Source organism: Balaenoptera ricei, chromosome 7 (genome assembly GCF_028023285.1).
Source record: "Balaenoptera ricei isolate mBalRic1 chromosome 7, mBalRic1.hap2, whole genome shotgun sequence".
NCBI lineage: Eukaryota > Metazoa > Chordata > Mammalia > Artiodactyla > Balaenopteridae > Balaenoptera > Balaenoptera ricei.
The window spans coordinates 57988842-57997396 of record NC_082645.1 but is presented as its reverse complement, the minus strand read 5'-3'; positions in this window follow the sequence as shown (position 1 = coordinate 57997396).

Sequence of the window (8555 nt, the reverse complement as noted above, 5' to 3'; positions counted from 1 at the left end):
AACAATGCCTCTGACATGCGAGGAGCTGCATTGCAAATGCTGTTCATAAATGCATAGCTAGGCTTGGTCAAAACCAGGAGCTTTGTTATTCATTTGGCATTTCCTGACTGTCCCAACTGTAAGATGAAGCTGGGCTAATCTTTTGTTCCCCTACACTGTAAGATCTTTAGGTATAATAATAAGGGACTGAGTCATGGGAGCATTTGGTAGATTATTTGAGGAAAGATTCTTCTTATTTGCAGAACACACATCGTTTTAACTTACTCAAACAAGAGGTCTTGGTTTGAAAGGTGGGGTGAGGAGTATTATATCGGTGAACATTGTCCCGTCAAGGCACACGGAGCAAGAGAAGATGGGTGAGAATGGAGGGAAAAGATCAGAAACACTGGGGATTCTCAGCAACAGGGAGACTTGCGAGAAATAAGGGTGGAGGTTTAGTAAGAAAAATGTGACTCTCGCAGAGGGAAGGAGGTGGTTACTCCTTCTGGTGTGACCAACACACGTAGAGCATTAAACGTTTTTTTATCCCCTGGCTTAAGAATAATCCTCTTGCTAAGTTTACTGGTTTCTTTCTTTCCAAGACAACTTCCTTTTCCCAGAATCTTAACTGAGATGATAAACAATCAAAGGAAATTATGAGCAGATGCTTGATGATATACAAGTGCCATTGCATGATATACAAGTGCCATCCAGTAGGAAATAACTCACTGGGATCCAGGAAATGGAGAGGAGTTAAAAACAACATTTGGCAGTTAGAGATAACTGTCTTCAGACCCTGTTTTAAGGTCTTCTGAACTCTGTTTGTTCTGTGCCAGCCTGTGTTAGGCTCATGAGATGCAAGGATAAATAAGTAGGGCCTTTCCTATTGAGGAATCACTCACCATTGGCTCATTAATTGTTGATGAAGGAAGCCCATAGAGCTTTTTTTCCTCTCCTTGAATGACCCCCGCCCCTTGCTGGCTCCCAACATGTGACTCTCATCTGTGACTATTTTTTGCTCCTTGAGACTGTTTTATATTGTCAGAGAAAGGGTGATCTCATCCTTGGCTGGTGGATATGTGAACCGCTACAGCCTTTTTTGAAAGCTATCTGGAAACATCTATTAAAATAAAAAATACATATTACTTTTTGACCCAGCAATCCCACTGCTGGGAATCCATTTTATAAAAACAAAGTCAGTATACATGTACATATGAACAAGAGGTGGCAACAAGATCCAGGAGCAAAGTGATTGCCACCAAAAGTGGGATGGCTGAGTAAATCATGGTAGATGTGTACATGGAATATTATTTTGAAGCCATTAAATAGAACAAATTACAGCTCTACCACCTGGCTTGGAAGGCTTTCCATGACCTCACTTTTGTAAAGTAGACAGGGAATCTCTATGTGCACGTGTGTAAAGATATTTAAGTGAACAAGGAGAAAATATGGAGGGATATGCCCTGGGTTGTTAATATGGGTCACTTGTAGATGGGTGGCATAGGTGAAACAAAGAGAGGATGAAACAAGAGAAAAAGGAAAGGATACATATATATGTGTATATATATATGTGTGTGTGTGTGTGTATATATGTGTGTGTATATATATGTGTGTGTATATATATATATATTTGGCTGTGCTGTGCGGCTTGCGGGAGTTCCCTGACCAGGGATTGAACCCAGGCCCTCAAAAGCACAGAGTATTAACCAGTTGACCGCCAGGGAATTCCTGGAAAAGATATTTTTAAAAGACTGCACTGGGGACTCCCCTGGTGGCAAAGTGGTTAAGAATCCCTGCCAGTGCAGGGAACACAGGTTCGAGCCCTGGTCCAGGAAGATCAACTGTGCAACTAAGCCCATGCACCACAACTACTGAGCCTGCGCTCTAGAGCCCGCGAGCCACAACTACTGAGCCCACATGCCACAACTACTGAAGTCTGCATGCCTACAGCCCGCATTCCGCAACAAGAGAAACCACTGCAACGAGAAGCCCGTGCACCGCAACGAAGAGTAGCCCCCGCTCGCCGCAACTAGAGAAAGCCCGCACGCTCGCCGCAACTAGAGAAAGCCCGCACGCAGCAACAAAGACCCAATGCAGCCAAAAATTAAAAAAAAAAAAAAAAAAAAAAAAAAGACTGCACTGAAAATGATATGACCGAACACAATGCCAGCTAGGAAAAAGTCCTGCCATATCCCCAACCACCCAAAAAACCAAATACCACCCCCCACCAAAAAACCCCTTGACTCTCATAGAGCCTTTACAACGAAGTACCAATTTATAGGAAATATAGAGAATAGGGGAAACAAGTCAAACTATATCCTGGGGGGGATATAATCAATAAACCAATGAGGGAATCTTAAGGACAAACAACTTGATTTATTCAGTAAAAATGAATCACACACAAAATAATAGAGAGGGAATCTACTAATTAAAGGAGACTTAAAAGATATAACCAATTGCAGTATGCAGACTTTATCTGGATCCTGAGGGAACATACTTTAAAACAACAATAAATCTATTTATGGCAATTTTTATGGGACAACTGGAATTTAAAATTAACTGGGATAGTTGATTACATTAAGTAATTTTTGTTAATTTTTCAGATATTATGATGGTATTAGAGTTATCAGTAAAGGAGACCTTATCATTTAGGTTAATTACTGAAATATTAGTGGATGAAATAATATGATGTCTGGGAATTGTTTCAAAATACTATGGAAGTGGGAAGAATAAATGAAGGTGTGGCTGGGCTGGTGATGTGTATGTGGGACTTCAGGATACTAATTTGTCTACTTTTATGTATGTTTGAAATATTCCATTATAAAAAGTTTAAAATATGATATAACCACACTTTGTTATTTATATACAATTTTTTAAAGAAATTACATAAATTAAAAAGAAAGACTGACTTTGAGATATTTAACATATCTCTTTTATCAGTGTTCTCCTGAATTAAAGTTCAAAACTGAATTAAATCATTGCAGAAGAGGGGGCCATACTAGATTAGCTTCCAGTCTCATAACCTGTGCCTGAGATGAATATCTTGTTAAGAACAGACTGCTTACCTAATGGAAGGTATAGTTTTGCTGTAGGTTTTTTACACTCTAAATATGCTTTCAATTTGTCTCTGTTCTTTTGCCATAATGATGTCTAAAAAGTAAGATGCCTCATTGTTATTTTATAAAATGCATCAAATGCTTTCCCTATGGTTATGGAGTTGAGCTTGTATTTGCAAGACAACAGCACCCAATGTCAATTCACGTGTTTTGGATATTAGTCAAGGAAACCAATCTGGCCCATGTATTTCTTTTTATGTTTTTAATTTTTAAAAAATTTTTATTTATTTATTTATTTATTTATTGACTGTGTTGGGTCTTCTTTGCTGAGCGTGGGCTTTCTCTAATTGTAGAGTGCGGGCTACTCTTCGTTGTGGTGCGCAGGCTTCTCACTGTGGTGGCTTCGCTTGTTGTGGAGCACGGGCTCTAGAGTGCAGGCTCAGTAGTTGTGGCTCACGGGCTTTGTTGCTCCGCGGCATATGGGATCTTCCCAGACCAGGGCTTGAACCCGTGTCCCCTGCATTGGCAGGTGGATTCTTAACCACTGCGCCACCACGGAAGCCCTGGCCCATGTATTTCTTGTGCAAAATACTTTGCAAGGTGTTATGGGAAATATAAATAATATGGAACACAAACTTGGCCATCAACAAAGTTGCAGTGTCTGGAACAATCGTTGCTTTTAAACATAAATACCTTTATCAACTACATGCACTGGATTAATTTAGTTTGCAAGATTCATTGACACTATCATATTGACTGAAATTTGTGAAATGTTGTTAGCCTTTCTGCTTTTCTGAATATAGGGTTCTTGTCCTGCTCAAATACAAAGAAGTAAACTTGGCATTTTGATGGTTGCTTATTTTAAAATGTGAATTATTAGTTGGAAAGCAAACTGCTGATAAACTAGTTTGAGTTCCAAACATCCCATACTGGGAATGGCAAGGTTGTTAATGAAACCTGCCAGAAATAAAGGACATATTGTCATTATAACACCCTGTTGAAGTTGGTTGGCTGTTGGCACAAAAACTGGTCCATAGTGAAGTAGATCTTGCCTAATAAAAGTTAACTTCCCAGCTATCAGTGGCCCTCCGATGCGATGTCAAACATTTGCTAAGTAAATGTCCCACCTGAACTTTGTGCCTTACGTTTAGAATGTATAAGGAATGTCTAGCATGTCCTGACTGGCAGCTTCTCATTGCAGGGGACCTGATTTCTCCAGGGCCTCTCTGAATGGGGAACCTTTCCTTTGCTGAACTGGGGCTGCAGAACTTGGGTTTTGGCTCCTTTCCATCTGTATGAAGCCTTGTTTAACATTTAAACAAAATCCCAATGATTCCAAGAAAAGCTATTTTTACTATTCTTTTTAGTTAGTTTTGTTATTAAGTAAAAGTAATTCAGTCTCATCAGAGGAAAATGAGGAAAAAAAACCAGAAAAATTATTTCGTATTTAGCAAATCACAGTAATACAAACAAACGTTGGTTGGCCAAGCACTACACTACAAGCATTATCATATTTAATCCTCACAACAACCCTATCAGTTGTTAAACTACAAACTAATTTAAAGTTGAGGAAAACGGAGACTCAGAGAGATTAAATGATTGATCAGATTTACTTACCTAGTTGCTCAGACCCAGATCTGTCTTATTTCAGAGTCCATATCATTATACTCTCAATCACTATTAAAATTTAGAGTACATTCACTTAGTCTTTTTTTCTATGATATCTGTTTCTATGTCTCCATATGGTATTTATTTACTTTTTTTTTTTTTTTTTTTTTTTACAAAAACAGTGTTACATGTATTGTAGGCTGCTTTCTTAAAAATTTACCATAAACTTATTTGGAATACTTTCTGATATCAATAAATATTCTTTTGTCAGTAATTTAAAAAAATAGTTGTATTGCATCATATAGGTTTACTTGGCTAATCTTTTATAATTGGGCATTTAGATTGCTTCTAATTTTTCATTATCATGAATAATGCTTTGAAAGACATCTTTAAATGAATTTTTTTTCATATCTGATTGTTTGCTTAGAGTAAATTCCTAAAACTTGTACCATCTCAGCACGTTTATATGGTTGATTTTGTGATGGATTGTTTCGGTAGAGGATAGCCTCCTTCCTTCCAGGCCCTTGTGTGTAGTCCCTGCACATATTGATTCTGAGTTTGCCACGTGACTTGTTTTGGACAACGGGGCATCTGCAGAAGAGTTGCAAGGACAGGCTTAAAGAAGAGCACACTGGAGCCTGCCCTCTTTTTTTTTTTTTTTTAATTTTTGTTTTAGTGACCAATTTTTGTGTTTCTTTTTTTTTTTAAATTAATTTATTTTTTAAATTTTTTTATTTATTTACGGCTGTGTTGGGTCTTCGTTTCTGTGCGAGGGCTTTCTCCAGTTGTGGCAAGCGGGGGCCACTCTTCATCGCGGTGCACGGGCCTCTCACTATCGCGGCCTCTCTTGTTGCGGAGCACAGGCTCCAGACGCGCAGGCTCAGTAGTTGTGGCTCACGGGCCCAGTTGCTCCGCGGCATGTGGGATCCTCCCAGACCAGGGCTCGAACCCGTGTCCCCTGCATTGGCAGGCAGACTCTCAACCACTGCGCCACCAGGGAAGTCCAAGCCTGCCCTCTTGTAGTGCTGCCATCATACAAAGTTTGGGCTGGGTTGCTGGAGTCCTGTGACACAGCCCTCTGCCAGCACCAAACCACCAAACGTGAGTGAAGCCATCTCAGACCATCAGTCCGACAGTCGCCAGATGACTGCAGTCATGGGCATGACCCTCAGCAAGACCCCCAGCTGAGCCCACCGCAATTCTTAACCCCTAGAATTGTCAGCAAATACAATGGTTGCTGTTTTAAGCCACTAAGTTTTGAGGTGGTGTGTTATACAGCAAAAGCTAACTGATACGAGCTTGTATAGCAGATAGTTACTCTTATGCATGATTATTATAGTGTCATCTGTGATCCAAGATGGAACATGACATTGAGAGGGCTTGATAACTGATGACATCTGCCAGTGGGTCATTTATTATTCTTTTCTAATTTAATATATAAATTTTAGGTCAGGTCATTTAATATGGAATTAAAAATATACAAAATATTTCTCAATTTCCTTGGCATTTAAAACCTTCACTTGTTCTTATGCTTGACTATTAAAAAAGCAAATTACTTGTGATTCCCTGGGAAAGATAATGTTCTACATTTGCAAAGAGTTGAAAAGTTATTTAATCATTGCTATCAAGTCTTCAACTGAACAGCACCAATAATTTTTTTAAATGATTATCAATCATGGAAAGCGATCCCACTCAATGACAGCCTTAAAGGTTAACCCCCCTTTTTTTTTGGTCTGGAAGTTTTGGGGACTTTTTTCTTTATCCTTGTAATTTGAAAAATTTTGCCAGAAACCAACCAGATACGGTTCTGTTCTTATTGACCTTTGATTTTTATATTTAGAAGTTTTTCAATGCTGGAAGTTAATTTATTTCAATGACTATTGCTTCCATTTTATTAGCTTTGTTTCTTCCTCAAGAAGCCTTACACTTTTTATGTTGTCTCTATTTTCTATAATTTATAATCTCTATTTCATTTTATTTATTTATTTAGTCATTTATTTATTTATTTATATTGAGGTATAATGGACCTACAACCCTATGTTAGTTCCAGGTGTACAACATAGTGATTCAATATTTCTATGCATTACAGAATGGTCACCACAGCATTTTCGTACTTTGCCTTCTTCCTCTATAGTCAGGTAGAATTCTCACATTTACATAGTATGTCACTAATTCCCTTTCTTTTTTTTTTTTTTTTTAATATATAATGTTCTCTTTAAATTTATTTATTTATTTATTTTTGGCTGTGTTGGGTCTTCATTTCTGTGAGGGCTTTCTCTAGTTGCAGCAAGCGGGGGCCACTCTTCATCGCGGTGTGCGGGCCTCTCACTGTCGCGGCCTCTCTTGTTGCGGAGCACAGGCTCCAGATGCGCAGGCTCAGTAGTTGTGGCTCACGGGCCTAGTCGCTCTGCAGCATGTGGGATCTTCCCAGACCAGGGCTTGAACCCATGTCGCCTGCATTGGCAGGCAGACTCTCAACCACTGCGCCACCAGGGAAGCCCACTAATTCCCTTTCTTATAGTGTTGGCTTGTTGTTTATCATTTGGCAATGAAGATTTTATTCTGATAATGTATTTTCAGTTTCCTGTTCTCCTTCTTTATCAGGTCTTTTCATGTCATTATTTTCTCTCCTCATATCTTTTACTCCTTATCACTTAGTCTATGTCTTCCTGCTTTCTATTCAGATTGCCAAACAGTTTTCTAAATTTCTTGTGTGTGGATTCTGTAGTAAGTCACTTTCAGGTCTGTGTACCTGTATTAGTTTTCTAGGGCTGCCATGACAAATACTACAGACTGGGTAACTTAAATAAGAAAAATTTATTTTCTCACCACGCTGGAGGCTGAAGTCCAAGATCAAGGTGTTGTCAGGTTTGGTTTCTTCTGAGGCCTCTTTCCTTGGCTTGCAGATGGCCACCTTCTCACTGTGTCCTCATATGGCCTTTCCTCTGTGCTTGTTCATCTCTGTTGTCTCTTTGTGTGTCCAAATTTCCTCTTTTTATCAGTCAAATTGGATTAGGACCCACCCTAACAGCCTCATTTTAACATAATCACCTCTTTAAAGGCCTTGTCTCCAAATACAGTAACATTCTGAGATACTGGAGATGAGAGCTTAAACATATGAATTTGCAGGGACACAATTCAGCCTGTAAGAGTACCTCAGTTGTAAAGATGACGTTCTCTTTTCATACTGAGCATTGTGTGAGTAAGCATCATGTTTTGTTTGTTTCATTTCTTTCTGCTTTCTGTCATCATTGGATCAGTAGAAGTTGTAAGTCTGGAAATGATGTTTGCCAATTAGTTAAAGCATATAAATTTATCTTGGAAGCACTTTTTGTTCACTTGGATGATGTTTTATTTTTGTTGTTTCTAAACTGTGGTAAAATGCACATAACATGAAATTTATTATTTAAAATTTTAAAGTGTATGATTGAGACAATAAGTACATTCACAATGTTGTGCAACTATTACCACTATCTAGTTCCAGAAAAAATTTTCATCATCTCAAACAGAAAACCTGTACCCATTAAATAGTCACTCCCTACTCCCCTGTCTCCAGTCCCTGGCAACCAATAATCTACTTTCTGTCTCTATGGATTTGCCATTTTGGAGATTTCATATAAATGGAATCATACAATATGTGGCCTTTTGTCTAGCTTCTTTCACTCAGCATAATGATTCATCCATCTTGTAGCATGTATCAGTACTTCACTCCTTTTTGTAGCCAAATAATGTTCCATTGTATGGTTATAACACATTTGGTTTAACTATTCATCTGTTGATGAACATTTGGGTTGCCTTTGGCTATTCTAAATAGAGATACTATGAACATCCTTGTACAATTTTTTTGAATGTCTATTGTTTTTTAAAATATATATATACCTAGGAGTAGAATTGCTGGGTCATATGGTAATT